General features: G+C 37.6%; 1 protein-coding gene across 2 annotated transcripts in view; it reads left to right on the top strand.

The window, feature by feature from the left end:
- chrm3a (cholinergic receptor, muscarinic 3a) overlaps positions 1-16,114 on the top strand; it is a 94,809-nt gene that overhangs the window by 12,669 nt on the left and 66,026 nt on the right. Inside the window, exon 1 of one of the 2 annotated variants that reach the window (XM_079363536.1) lies at positions 1,941-2,151. The exons of the other annotated variant lie outside the window; for it this stretch is intronic. The gene's annotated coding sequence lies outside the window, so the exon portion shown is untranslated. Of the gene's footprint in view, positions 1-1,940; positions 2,152-16,114 lie in introns of those variants that run through there. 2 annotated transcript variants of the gene reach the window in all.

The following is a 16,114-nucleotide window of genomic DNA, read 5'->3' on the forward strand; positions in this document are numbered from 1 at the left end:
AGCCTTTAATTTTTAAGCACAAAGCACACATTTGTTCACGTTTAAGTGGGTAAAAAGTGTCCACATTATGATGTATTATTTTTTTCTTTGTCATCGGGTGTTTGTTGACACTCTTGGGAGATAGAAGCAGATAGGAGACATCATTATGAAATAAATCTGTCTCTGTAGACCAGCTGGCTACAGTGACTTGCTTATCAGTGTGTTCATGCAGTTCTTGAGAAATCAGACAGTGTGAAATTGCAGGAAGGTGAATGTTGAGGCTCAGCTTAGAGTGTGTGTTTATCCAGGCCACCATAGCAGGGCTACTGGACTAGAACCACTGACTGGGTTTTCTTTGCCATTTTATTTAATATGATTTGAAAAAATAAAGCCTGACACCAGACTTTAGCTATCTGTTACTCCAAGATGCCTGACCCTTTATTTAATCGTGTTTTTCTATTAGCAAGCTGCTTACACTTTTAGGAAGGGTGTCGTTATCACTACCCTAGATTACCTGCTGTGTCCCAGATGTCATTTACAGCCGTCATTTCAGTGTTTTTCCTCTACTTAGAAAGTCAACATTGAAATAATATAAATTGGCTTGATGCCAATATTAGCTCTCATGTAGCTTTGTTTCGTTTTCCCCCCACTTGCTCTTCTTATTTTCATCTTTCAAAAGATGTTTTTTTTTTAATAACACTATTAGCACATATCCATGAGTCTAAAAGAGAGCACACAGCGCACCCAACATGAACTACTTGCATTAACTAACCAGATCAGCAAGTGTCTTAGCCATCTGTTCCTTCAGACACAGTATTATGTAATCCTACACACACGTATGCACCAGCATCCATAGAACTGTTTCCATACTGACAGGATGCAAATGAGTCACTGATGGGAAGAGCCCACACTGACACAGCATCATGTAGCCTGTGATCCGTTAGTATGATGAGACTGCTGTAAATGTTGTAGGGAATCAAAACCAGGTCCGGTAGTTAAGTCTTTAACCACAGTTTCATCGACGTATAGATACCTGGGAACAGGAAATGTGCTGGGAATGTCACAAATACGAATAGAGTTTGAACAGGAAACTCCGAGTCTCCATACCATCAGTCCCTGCAGCCAGTCCTAATTGGCTTACACATTCCTCCAAGGATTACCACTCACTTCGTATTTGTGTTTAAAAAAAAATTATTAAAACATTTGCTTTGGCTCCCTGAATTACACCCAGACAAGTGTCAAAACACACAGTTTGTACTTGCCTTGTATGTTATTTCCCCCATATTGGGTGACAAACAAATAAAATTAAAGTCTCTATATTATTCATATAGCTCCCAGTCTCAGGCAGCTCTGCTTGTATGCTGCTGCTTCTCTTTGTCTTGCACTTATTTTTGCTCTTCTATTTTTCGTAAAATTTGAATATTTCCTGACCCCATTGGCCCCATCAGCAGCTTAAGAAAAACTTTTTAAAAAAAACCCTCATATTATAGAAATACTTCACCTGCTAATTTTGTATTTATAAATATATGATCTGCAGAAAAAAAAAATATCAAAGCTTCTTTGTGTTTTCAAATTGCAGGAGAGTAATTTTAGGAAACAGGCTGCAATTAGAAAACAGGACATAGCTTGTGCCAAATGAAAAGGCGTTCTATTATGAGCCAAATGAAACAGCTTGAATCTTTTGTTGGTGATACAATCCCGTTATTAAAACTAAAAAAAGCACATACACCACGTGTAGAGGGGCAGAAATTAAACAAAGGGGATCCTGATCTTTTTATCTTTAATAACTCTTGGAGAGCCCCTTAATCGGTTTTCCCCACGAGTATGCGTGATTAGCTTCAACATCTATGGTCAATGAATGAGTCTGGGCTCTTTTTTTATTCGCCGGGTGTGCCACCTGCTGGTGCGTCACGGTTGCTCTGTCCAATCCTGGCGCAGTGATTTTTCGTGCGCCCTTGGAGATCCCGCGGTGCTATACTCGCATCGCTCCCCAACCTACAGCTCCGTGACAGGAGAAGGTGGCGATACTCGTTAGCAGAGAACCGTTTAAACGCTTCAGATGAGACTGGATTGGAACTGCTGCTGTGCCAAAATTGACCGGTGACAAGTTTGACTGGATTGCCGTTTTCCCATCTACTTGCTCTGGACTCACTCACTATTGCATGTCATGAGGTAGGTGGAAATTACTCAAAACATGGAAGTTGTGGAAATGCATGCATGTAGGTGTTCAAGTGTTCAGTCCTGTGCGAAAGCATAAGTCTCCTGAGCTGCTCTTTTTTTCTTTCTTTTTGTGGGGAGGGCGGAGGGGGGGTTGTTTTCCCATAGTGCTGCGCTATAAAGTTTTGCACACGGTTGACTATTAATGATCGCACGTGCTGTTTTTTTTTTTCAAGATATGCAGATATTCAATATGTGAGGTATTATTCCATGCTCATGTGCAATTTGCTTTCGTTTAATTTTTAAGTTGAACAAGTGCTGCGCCCGAGTCCGGCTCAGCATCCCTACTGCCCAGCCCTCTGCGCTCTTATACCTCTCATCCAAAAAGGCGTACGTGGCTTCACAAACAAATCTGCTTTTGAGTGTGTTTATTAAACTGTAAGATATTAGTTTTGCATGCTTTGATTCCCCCAGAGTGAAAACGAAGAGAGGATTTCAACAAAAAGTACTTCACGCGTGTTCTTCCTCTTGTGGCATGTTCAGTCTTATTTTTGCGATTAGATATTTGTATGACACAAGAGGAAATTAATTGTGTCCTTAAATGGTGAGTGGTAGGCTTTCATAAATTGGGCTGTTTATTTATGAAGCCCATAGATGGCCAAGTAAAGGAATGTTCCCTCTCAGTGACCTGGGGGTACTTTGACATTGTGCTGGATAATGAGTAAGAGCAGAGGGAATGGCATCTGTGCCATGGTGCAAATATTTTCCTTTAAGCTCACGGCTGCAGTTATTCATCCCAGAAGCCAGAGTGTGAGTTTGACAATACAGCAGCTGCATATGAATCGCAAATTATTCCATCAGACTGCAAAGCTCTAAAGTTTAACATTTGAATATGTTGCATATGTAAACAGGACCAGCATGTTTTTTATATCAATATATCAACACAGCCATTGTTAGGGAACAGTGCCAGTCGTGTGTCTTTGTGAATGCAGTCTGTTGCCTATTGTAGGAATGTGTTTAGATGGTTGTGACTTTCCATTACCTGCTAGAAGAGACAGTGGAGGACATTCAGAAAAAGACACGCATGAAGAGGAGGATGAGAGAGAAAGGTGAACAGAGCTTTCATGACATGATGTATTGTTTGAAGTCGGGTCAATATCTCCTTGCTAATATTTATGTCTGTCTTTCTTCTCTTGATAAATGATTTTGTTGTGCACATTGCTACGACCGTATTGATCATCATTATGACTTTCCCAAATGGACTGTGGGTGGAGGGTAGTACATTGATATTACTGGCTCAGGTGACAGAGGTGTAGATGGCTCCACGTAGGATGAAAATGTCTTTGCTCTTACCCTCTGCTGTATACCTGAGGTTATGCGTGGGTGCTGGCATGTGTACTGAGGCTTCTGACACAGAGGCTTCTGCTTCATTAGTCCCAGGCTCGTGACTGTCTACAAATGCTTTTGAAAAAAACAAGAGTGCACGACATCATATTAGGGATTTTTATCTGCTTATTTTTACTGCCATATAAAGTCAGTCTGTTTCTTTTGAATTAATTCTTACAAGAATACTGGGATATTTAGGGGAAATAAGCTCATGACTTTTTGCTGAGTGTAGACGACATGGATCAATAATGCTGTCACGGCTGTGTGGTAAATAAAAAGCTACAGACAGCAGCTGACGGGGAAATAGTTACAAACATTGTACTATTTTACACCTTTGCCTGAAACACTTGTCACACTATCTTTTTATAAAGTTTGGGGAAAAATGCTACCGTCTACGAATAAGATGAGAACATACGATGTCTGCTTGGTTAAAATGCAGGAAAAGCTCAATTAGCTTAGCATCAAGACTAAAAAAACAAATACCCTTTTTTAAGATTTATTTTTGTCTTGTTGTGAGTGTTTCTGTCTTTGTGTGTTTTGTCCTGCATTGTTGGGATTTTTGTGTTCTGTGGTTTTTGAAAAACTAAATAAAATTATATATCAAATCAAAAAAATACTTTTTATCTTTTCGTGCCTTTTATGAAAAAGATAGTGGACAGAGACAGAAAAAAGGTTGGAGAGAGAGTGGGGATTGACATGTGGGAAATGAGCCACAGGCTGGATTCGAACCCAGGCCACCCATGGTAAGGAGCCAACCAGTGCCCCTTGTCTGCAGGTTAAAACAAACCACACTGTCTACACCTCAAAATGTTGAAATGTATTTTGAGTCCACGCAACAACAAAAAAAAAAACCTAGTGGTTTGGCAATGTAAACCTCACAGTCGTAACATGACTCCAGGAAGTCACTGCTTCCTGCAGCAAAAAAACCCTGTCCCTGTAAAAACCTGCATAAATCCACAACTTAGGTTTTATAGACATAAACAATGGTAAAGAAAAAAAATGGTGTGTTGAAACTCTTGCACTGTAATATTTTTTTCACCATCACAAAAAAAAAAGAAATTTGTTCACATAAGGAGAATTCTAAGTCATGACAAGACAGTGCAACAACACTGCACCACGCCAAGTGTCTCTGAAAAACCTCACAGAAACCAGCAACTTGAGGTTTATTTGAGAAAATGTGGCTATAAAGCAAAAAGATACCTTTTTTGTTTAACTCGAACCAGGATAGCGTCTAAGTTTTTTCCACTTTGTATGCGAAGCTAAGCTAGCTGGCATTGGCTGTGAGTTCCCTTTGTGCACGTCATGTCTCTTGATAACAATAGCTGAAGTAGTCATATCACCATTAAACATTCCTAATTTTCAGAGTGTGACAGATGTCTCAGTCATAGGCTGATGTGCTTTTATGGACCAAATATGCACAAGTCGATAAACTGCCACCAAAGCACACTTTCACTGAATAAACATATGTACTGTAAGGGGTAAAATCGCAGGGGCGCTGGTGGTGCAGTGGTTAGTGCGCACGTCCCCACGCATCAAGGCTATAGTGCTCACGCGGGTGGCCCGGGTTCACGTCGGGCCCGCGGCTGCCTTCCTTCATGTCTCTCCACACCCTCTCTCCCTGATTCCCGCCTCTATCCACTGTCCTTCATCTGTAAAAAAAAAAAAAAAAAAAAAAAAAGGCGCAAAAATGCCCAAAATAAATCTTTAAAAAAAAAGAGGGTTTTAGCTGTTGTACGATGCAGGCAAAAGCATCAAACCGTATAAGCCCCTACACTGACTGGCACCACCAGGCTACTTTTAAAGCCGGCAGCAGGAGACATTGATGACTTTTTTTAGAGTCAGCTGGCCAAACAGACAGGCTAACTCCCCCATTGGGTTTCATTAGAGCTCGTCTTGATGTTAAGGCCTGTTTAATCCACTTTCAGAGCCACGCAGACCACAACTGAGGGAATCAGAGCATCTATCTTTAGGGAACGCGTTGGGCAGAAAGTTTTCCATCCCTGTTTAATTAACAAAGCAATAACACAAATCCTCTGTAGTTATCCCTTTGAAAGTCACAGGTGAAAGTTTTACTGGGAAAACTTTGTGTACTAATGGGAAACTCCTTTTGAGCATCAGTCAATCTGTGTCTTCTCAATTAGCTGGTCCATAAAATGTTGTTTATTCCGGGCTGTGCTCCTTCTCCCATCTTCTGTTGTCTTTCTGGTAAGTGGACATGTGGCCTTATGGTGTGATTACCTCTTTGTCTTTGTCTGCACTCTCTGGGAAACTACTGTTGTTGTGCATATTTCATAGCACCTGCTTAGCTTCACGGTGACAGTGCTGTGAAGACACTGTTGCACTTCATTAGCATTGGCAGCAAGGACATTTGAAGTAGGATTATATCACATGTAAACATTTGCTGAATCACAAGAAGAGGTTTAGTTATAATAAAGGCTGTTCAATAAATAGTTTTTTCATCATCACCACAATATAAGCTTTCGCTATACACAGCAGAAGCTGTGATTCATCATTGACCATCAGAAAAAAAAAAAGTTTTTGGAAATGAGCAATGCTTTCTGACCAAGCATGCATACTTTTTACTCTGGATGGAGGTCTATGTATAATCACCATGCTTTCACGCCATTTTGATGCAGTCAGATGAAGCTCAAGCTAGACCCAGCGACAGCTGCACTCTGAGGAATCTGTGCCAATTTAGTGGTCAATTTATTTCTGGTCCATTCATGAGACACATGTTGAAAACATAGATGTTGTGTTGCACATGAATAACAGCACAAACAGTGAAACTCTGTTCTAGCTAATATACACTCTTCATATTTTATTGCAATATTAGACATGATAATCGAGCACTCTCTCTCTAATTCTCTCAGGCAGGGATGTTCATAATTGTGTTTTCTGCCTAATGCAAATACCCATGATATTGACTTTTGATTTTTCTTTTTGTATTCTCAGGTTTATTACTTGCAATAAAAAAAAACCCCTGCGGATGCAATCCAACAGTTTATGGCTAAGATAACGTGTGTTAAACCGACACTTGCTGACCTTTACTAGTGGTTGTCGGCTGAGCTAACGCTGCCACTTATTGGAAGCAATAAGGCGGTCACCTCAGGGCTGCACCCTGTTTACCTTAGGATATTACGTATGTGCAGCACACACTCAAATCAAGATAATGGGAGTGAGTAAAAATTAACAGGTCAGACATTGGGCAGGCTGATTTATGGAAGTGGGGCTCAGGTCAGCAATGTTATAGACATAGGTTCATGTAGGTATATTAACTCTCTGGTGGGTGTGTCAAGTCACATCCACTGGTACACTTCTTAAGTGATCTTTTCTCTTTTTGTCTATTGTCACATTTGCTGACATGCTTTCTCTTTTACTCACTCTTTCTTTGTGAAACTCTTTTCTACTGTTCTCTTCACAAACTAAAACCTCACTTTAGAGAAGTCAGGTCCATGTCTAGTATATGGCTGCTCTCATGTCTGTTCTTAGTGAATAAATCGATAATGACTTGGTCTCCATCAATTTCACAGTAAATCCTGAGGGGTGGATCCAAGATAAAAAGAGAGCTGTACAGTACACAGAGCAAAAGAGGAAAAAAGAGAGAGAGGGTACGAGGTGACATCGAAACAAACAGAGTTGGGGAAATGTGTAAAGAGTAAATTGGACAAACTGAAGCAGGTGTTTGAGAGTATTAACTGTAATAAGCACAGAACAGGAAGAAATAATGATGATGATGATGATGATGATGGATGTTTGACGTAGCTTGGACCAGCTTCAAACCCTCAGTCTGCAGCCGTATATTTCCCTGTTCTGATTAATGTTTCTGTCGTATATGGCTTGTTTATTATTCTGGGTTAATATGCTTTCATACAGCATTGATTTCATTAAAGATCCAAGTGTTACTTCAACTCCAACATGCAGTATTTTCTGCTTTTCTCTGTCGCAATTTGAAGAGTATGTGAGCTGAATGTTTAGTCCTCTGATTAAACTCAGGGGTTGGACCTTCGATTTTCTTTTTTGAAAAAGTTAATAAGATGGCAATTAACCTTTACTGACACTTTTATATTGGCCTCAGTTTCATAACAGCCTGCAGCTAATAGTCCTGAAAACAACAAGTACAAGATCATGTTTCGAGAACAGGGCCTGGACGCCTGTAAATATGGGTGAACTTGCGATGTGGATGACTTAAAAACTGAAAGGAGAAAATTAAAAAAAAAGGATCTCTTGTAAAATAATTCTCAAACATTAACAATACAAATATATTGAAAGACAAATCTATATTAAAAAAAAAAAAATCAGTTAAAAACACTACCTTATGACAATGAAGCTTTTTTCATTCGAAAGTAACATTGTCCCGGTAAGGAAAGTCTTTGTTCAAATGTTATTGATTCTTTTTTTTCTTTTTTTTCTCCACTTTTTGAAAAAAATCATGTTTTTTTTTTTACTTCATTTACGTCATTTCTTTACAATGAGAGAAATGCTCACATAGAAATCTTTCCACTTGTCACACTTATTGTTTGACAATGACAAGGACACAATTGATCAACATCAAGGCAAGTCTTCAGGCTGTGCAATTTATAGTAATGGGTTAAAATTGAATATTGTCTCTCAGTGGTATATCTGATGGAATCTTCTCAAACTACAGGAACCCAGAGAATACCACATACTGCGACAAGATGCATGCACAGAATGGCAAACGAAAAGTGCTTCTTGTGAGAGATTTTATTTGAAATAAGATCATTTATATTTCATGTTTTCTTTTGTCAGATGCTAGCATGTAGACATGCTGGTTGCAAGCTCAATAAAAAACTGTTACATGGTACTTCTAATGAGCTTTCAACCTGATGTTGTACATTTATAGGCATCAGGCACAAATGTTTCTGGGATAATTGAGGATACTTCTCCCTTATCAGTACCAGATGATGGGGGATTTTTCATAGATTACTTTCATGTCATGAAAACATCCTCCTAATTTCAAACTAAATTGAAGACGTTTGAATTCTAATGATTTGAACGTTAGTTATTAGATGTGGCCCTGTGATTAGGTTCCTGTCAGGATTGATTAGTCACAATGAATTAATGACTTCTGTTTAGGATACAGCTCTTATGGGCTTTGTGCACAAGTAGTAGAACAACAAATGCAGAACAGTCCTTCTGCAGGTTTTTCTTTGTTCATTTCCAATTGTTTGTTTCTGCCCATCTACCTCCTTTTTATTTTATTGCAGCTCATCAAACGCATATCCTGCAAGTCAAATTGTGTTTTGAGAACTCGGCTCAAAACACAATTTACCGCTAAATCACCCTTTTTCATCTTTGTAATGTTTCATCTTCAAATCCTTTCAGAGGTTAGAATGAGGTGAAGATCTGTCGACCAAATCATTTATCTTTGCTCCTCTGTGCACTCTGCATGTCATTCAATTTCTGTTTTTTTGTTTGTTTGTTTTTTCACCGCAAGGGAACAGGAGGCCACATCATAAAGGCTCGATAAACCACATGAGAAAGGCAGAAGTAAATAATACAAGACACATCAGTTCCATATATTTTTCTGGCATCACTCAGTTTCATTAATATTCTGTGTCTGCAATAACTGATTGGCTCTTGGTTTTCAAAACTCAAAAAAGCTGCAGTTTTCAGACGGGCATGAAGATAGCAGTGCAACATATCACAAATCTCACGTTTGGGATTGAATCACTGCTTTTTGACAAGGATTGAAAAATATATTTTAGAAATCTGAATTTTTCCCCATCTCCCTAGTACAAACATGCACAAGTTAAACACTGTATTCTTTTCACTGAGACTCTGTACAGGTATTTAGAGTATGCGTTTCACACCTTGATTATATATATTTTCTATCTATCTGCAGCTCATGTGTGAGCTGAACCATGATGGGTGATCCCAATGGATCACGTATCAGCCGTCATCCATTTCTCCAATACACCTATAATGATATTCTGAGAATGTCGGGATCCAGGCCAATGTATTCATCTCACTTCTGTGAAAGTGCAGCCTCCGTGTGCCCATCATCTGAGACTTTTAAAAGAAGGAGAGCTAACACTTCTCGCATAAAGCTTTGTATCCGTTGTTATGCCTGGTCTACACTGCACCTTCAAAGTGCATGTTCATCACTACTTTTGATTTTTAGCATTTATACTAATAGGTTAAAGCAGCCACACTGCGTGCATGAGGAGTACTGCTCACACTGGCTGACGCAAATGTGCAACAATGAAAATCAATAGAAACAGGGTGTGCTTTTTTTTTAGTTTTGTTTTACCAGAGGCTGTACAAGGTTCTCAGAAAGAAATTACTGTGTGAAAGATCAAGAAAAGCAGTTTTGAACAATCTTTTGTAACTTCAGATTTTTGATTGAACTTAAATATGAATTTGATTTTGAGAAACAAGAGAGAGCATTTGTATATCACTAGCATCAGAGGTATTCAACACTTTCTGTACCAACAAGTACTGTACATACCTGTTCTATCTGGAAAAAAAACCCAGTGTTTTATGGCAGTAGCACTGCAAAAATGAGCATAACTGCATTAAAGATGGCCCTAGCATAGACTGTGAAAAATGTGGATATCGCTTCAGGGTGTCACCCATTGGTTTCTGAAGAGGCTATTGAAGCCCAAGAATGGCATTTAATGGCATTAATAATTAATGGCATTAATACTATCTCATGTAAATTCAGTCAATATATAAACAGGCAAAGAAGTGGATCTGAGGCAAGCTTTTCCCTTCTGGCAAACGGGTACAATGTGACCATCTGTCAGTCAGATCAACCAAGGCCCTCATTATGCAAATTTCAGACTAAAATTCATATTGATGCCATATTGATGATACAAGACTATTAGCGACAACAAGACTGATAGTTTCAATATAGTTAATTTGAATGCCTAAGATCACTGCTGCAGGGCCGGTGTCACATCAGACGATTCATAGCACGCTGGAAAGACGGTCTTTTTATCTTTTCCATAGGGACAGTTGGTATGACAGTCTGCTTGTTAAAAGCATATTTTTTGGGTATAAAACCCTGCGTACAGATTTCCAGGGCAAATTCAGTTTGTCCACTGGGTGCCCAAAAATCAACTCAAACCAGAATCTCCTTAGGAGCTTTAATATGGTTATACATGGGTATTGCTTGACATCTGCAGCCAGCTTCAAGTGGAATTTCAATGATTTTTTTATTTTTTATTTCCACCTCAACTTCATTTTTCAATGTTACAAAGTGAAACATTCAGCCAGTATGTAAAAATGCCTGGTCGTTCAGTGCAGGACTTCAGGAGTGAAGTTGGAATGATTGTAGTCATTTGACTTGGTCCATGTTAATCTGTTTTTGCGATTTAGATTGGAAGTTTTTTTTTTTTTTCAACCACTTTCATTAGACGCCTGTCAGACATGAAACAGGATTGAGCAATCCTTTTTTCAAACCAGAACTTCTTAAAACTACTTGTAAAGCCACAAATTGCAAAAGTGAGACGAAATGGGATGACCATAATGTAGTTTACCGAGAGGATGAAAGCTCTTGGTATTCATAAAGAGCACTGCTGAGAGTGTTAAACATAACATGAAGCTCATAGGATACAGTTTGACTAAGGTTAGTGTGCTTTTTCAAGAGAATTTGGAGTCGCTGATAAGCCGCTGTGCCAACTTATTACAGCTAATATCTTTGCAGTCTCACTGCCAACTGCGTTTATGATAAGATTTGAGGAGAGCTACTGTGCAAAACAGCAGAATATTTCTTTCTTCCCTATTTTCTGGGTTTTCTGTTTTAAAATACTTCAGTACCACTCAGCCTACAATCATGTTTTGTGCTTTTTTTTGGCTAGTTATGATAAATTCTGTGTTTTATTTTGTTGAGTTGTTAATTTGATTTTGTAACAGTGATGCTTAAAGTTGCTCAAGGTTTAAAGGGAATTTTAGAGAAGAAAACACATTTTAAACGATTGTTTTTTAACATATCTATTCGTGTGTATAAAAATGTAAAGGAGTAGTATGTAACTCTGACATCGAGGGATACCAATTCAGAAAGATTGAAAAGAACTCTCCCTCCTTTTTTGAGTTGATGGGCTGCAGGTTGCCATGTCACAGACTCGGAAGCTTCAGTGTTTAGCCAGATCTGCATTGGTTTTAAATCTTTCTGCGTTCTAACCTCTCTCTATTTTTCAAAAGCTTCTTGGATAGTTTCTATCTGAGCTTATTAGAAAAATGCCAAAATGTTGAGGCTCTTTAGGTCATGTAGACTCGGTTACTGTATATCTGAACCAGTTTGCCCCTATTCCATTGCTGCAACACCTGTTGGTTTGCAAAGAAAACATTCATTGGAATCAAAACTTATGAGGAGGACATACTGGCTGCTGTCTTGTTGTCACAGAAGCCAATATTACAGCATGTTACTTTCATGTCTGATGATAAAGTACGGTTATTTTATGATTTCAATTCAGTAAATATCTTACTTGATATTAATACATCATGTTTTGCTGTTAAGGCTGAACACAACAGTACGATTTATGAAGCCCTTAAGTGGAACAGCATGTCCATTATGTTCTATAAAATGTAGATTAACAATTTAAGCAGCTGCTTCAGTCATGCTGATGTTCACATATCACCCTATACTTAAATATTGCAGTTATTTAAATGGTTAATTGTCTTAACTTCAGGTTTTTCATTCTACAGATTCATATAAACCATTTGTCTACAAGTTTTCACTTTTCCTTCAGTGCTGTTTGTCTTCTTTGGCTGTTGGATTTTTACAGCCTTTTATTTCTAGACCTCACTTCCAAGATCCAAAAATGTTTGCTTCTGGCTCAGTCACCATTGTGTTGCCTCATGTTGTCATACTTAAAACAGAAGCAAAAGTGTGAATGTTCTACCTGTACTTTAAATTACACTTCATGTTTTGTAGCTTTATGCTTCATTTAATTGTTTTCCAACTAAATGTAAAAAAACCCCCAAAACTAAAGTGATTCAAAACACAGATGTAAAAGTGTCTATATGCCCTGACCTTTTAACGAATACCCATGCTATTGTCTTCTTCTTTCCTTAATATGATTGACATTTTTAAAAGAAGGTGAGTTGTACAACTTCTACCAAGCTAAACTGGCTGGCTAAACTCAGAAGAAAAAAAAATAATTTCAACTAACAAGACCCGCAGCCCCCGGGCGATTGAATCAAAACGTCAACTGACATTCACATGAGTCTGCTACAACAAAAGGGGAAGAAACTTAAACTCCAATTTCCTATCTTGTCAGTGTGTGTTCAGTTCAATACTTTATTGTCACAGTTTTACTGCACAGAGAGGTTCTGCTATTGGACAGGTTAAAGGCTGAGACAGAATTAGACTGGGGGACACAGATGTGCAATGTTCCAGAAGGGATTTCAGGTGTTTCATAATAGAAACAAGCAGAATAAAGTCTGAACAATATACAGAGAAAGTGAATCGCTCTTGGTTCATCCCTGCCTTTGAGACTTAATCCTTTGCAATGATGTCATCACTCTTTTGAAATGCAAAAAAAAAACCAAAAAAAAAACAAGTGTTTATTTAAACTAATCTGGATAAGAAATCTGAGCTACAAATGACAACTGTTTAATAGTTAAGAAAAAAAACAAAGAAAAATGATTGGAATATTTTGAATAGCTTTTAATTAGAATAATAAATAATCCCAGAAAACTGTGACTGTGTTTTCTCATATATTACCGGTACATTCGATGCATTATGGCTTCTGTTTGCTCAGGTGAATATCAGCCTGACTTACTCTGGTATGTCTGTGAATTGTAATCTATAGGCTCCGTCACTTGTGATATGAAAAATTACAAAATATTGCAAATATTAATTCATCCCTAAACACTTATTCAACATTGCCTACACCCACTAACAATCTCAACTTTCATCTGCCTTCATTTACAATATATCGTCCTTGTATTGTTTTTGTTTTGTCTGTTATTCTTTGACGCTTAGTCTTTGAGTATTTAGAAAAGTGCTATAAACGTCTAATTTATTATTATCATATATAAGTGTTTTGAGGGTATTTGAACATGTACTTGGTGGAGATCAAAATATTCTTTGAAGTATTTTTATGTATAAGGTTTTTAAATGGTTTGATGCCAGTGATATTTTGCCACTGTTTAACCTTCACTCTGAGGAGTCCATAAAATCCACAAGAATATCTTCGACAAGAGATTGCTCTGTACTCTTCATACTGTCGTCTTTGGTCTGTCAGCTTTCACTGTGGAAACCACAACCCAGTGGACGCTACACTGAACAACATGAAGAACTGTCCTTCTTTTGGTGTTTTTGAAAAATACTTGAAAATCTCCTAAAAGAAGAAATTCTATTAATATTATTGTGCTTTTAACTCAATTAATATATTCTGTTTATTGTTCTGTGTAACGGTTTATTTTACTATCTTGTTTTGTAAATTGATGGATACATTTATCACTAAAAGCAAAATGCTTTTAAAAAACATAAAATAGTTTCAAATAACAGACTCCCTTTTATAAAATCCAGATAATGCAACATAAACTAAGCATAGCATAGTGTGATTTACAAACCCCAAACATTGATTTAAATAAATCAGTCAAATCTTTATTATCAATTTCCACCGCAACTCAAGAAATTCATGAAATAGAGTTTTCAATGTAGTCTCTAGAGACCAAACTTCTGATCATGATTTGGGAATGCCTGGTATCTCTTGTTGGTATTTTCACTCCTCCATGTTTGGAAGGAGTGCTGTCAACCTGCAAAATATCCCTGGGGATTACTTCCACTTAGCAAAGTGATAATAATCTTGAGCTCATCGCAGGAATGTGCGTAACTTGGCATGGCATCAAAGCTTTGCAGGAGAAGTGCAATGACATGAATCACTGGAGTATGTGTTGGGAATGGTCATCTGTGTTTTGTTCTTCTATCAGATGAGTAAAATCCCAGGTAATAAGTGAAACAGCTTTGTGGAAGAAAAGATTTAGACACATTTTTGTAGCCTTTGATACAACTTCAAATTGTTATTGTTAAGAACCCCATTAGCTTCTGTGTTAAACAGTAGCTACTCTCCCTGGGATCTCCATATCTTCATTGACAATATTTCATGAAATTACACAAAAAAAATCCATGACATTTATACTGACTCAAAGGGTCAAAGCGTATAACAGATTCTGCGGTTTGCCAGAAAGTGGGAGATTTAGTGAAGAACTAGACAGCCAGGGTGCATTAAGTTTAGCGTTTTCTTTGGGATGAAAAGCAGGCCACATGAAGGAGAAGATGGATGGAATTGACTGGCCCATTTCCATACAAAAGATTTTGGCAGGCTTATGTTGAAAGGAAAAACAAATTGCAAACTGTTTATTGGCTTCTTACCTCTGTGTTTCTATGAAATGTAATCATAACCCAAGCTGGGCACATTTATTGCATACAGTACAAGGAACTAAGTGAAGTTGTGTGAGCCTATTATTTATCAACATTTCCTCATCTTAATATATGGTAGAAACATAAAAATGCAATTGTGACATCAGTTAAATTTATATGGTCTGGATTCCAGGATTTAAGCTTAGTTAGAGCAAGAAACCATTTTATTCAGGGATTTTTGTTGCGCCAAACTAACCAGTTTTTAGAAATGAGAATGACTAAGGACAGCAGTTGTGTTCATTTAGCTTAAGAGGCACACTCTTCTTGCTGTTTGGCATTAAATCATCTAATTCTATGCCAATTAGGACCAGAATTATAGCTAGCATTGCCACTGGCAAGTAGATTAATAGCTAATTTTAATATAACTATGCTAACTGTAACTATGCTACTGGCTAGCATGGCTATAAATATGAACCTTGGTGTTGTCTTACTTGCTAGCCCAGTGGTAGTTTAACTTCAGATTTTCAGAGGAAAATATAAAATTTGCTTCTTTGACAGAAGGACCAAAATGAAGCTTTTACCAAGATTGTTTTATTTTCTTAGAAAAAAACATTGGACTTGTTGAACATAAGATCATGTTTGAATTACTTGTTTGTGGTAACTTCAAGGCAAGTTCATGATACATTTCAACAAGGCAATTCAAAGTGTGCACACAAGACATCAAACGCATCATGACATAGGAAAGAAAAGATACATTAAATAGAAAATTCAAAAATCACTGAATTAATTCATAAATTATTAAAATATGTTTAAATAAAAAACAATAAAAGGAAAATAATTAAAATTAATACATTAAAAATGTAGAGAGCAAAAAGTTACAGTGCAGAGTTGAAGTTTAACATCTTATTAAAATTGTTTAATTAAAGGCAGGTGTGAAAAGGTTTCCAATTCAGTCTTTAACGATGATTTTAAAAGAGCTGAGAGTTTCAGCTGACCTGCAGTTTTCTGGGAGTTTGTTTCAGACAAAAAAACTGAACGCTGTTTCTTCGTGTTTGGTTCTGACTCTGGGGATAGAGAGTAGACCTGTACCAGACGACCTGAGCGGTCTCGATGGTTCACAGTTAATCATGTATCTAGAGATTGAATGTCTGATGTATTTTGGCCCTAAACCATTCCACACAGCAGAATATTCTATTCAGATAATGTATTCATCTGAAAAAGAAAAGGATCAGATCTATCGTAGCAGGTACAATAATT

This window comes from Symphodus melops (genome assembly GCF_947650265.1).
Source record: "Symphodus melops genome assembly, chromosome: 15".
NCBI lineage: Eukaryota > Metazoa > Chordata > Actinopteri > Labriformes > Labridae > Symphodus > Symphodus melops.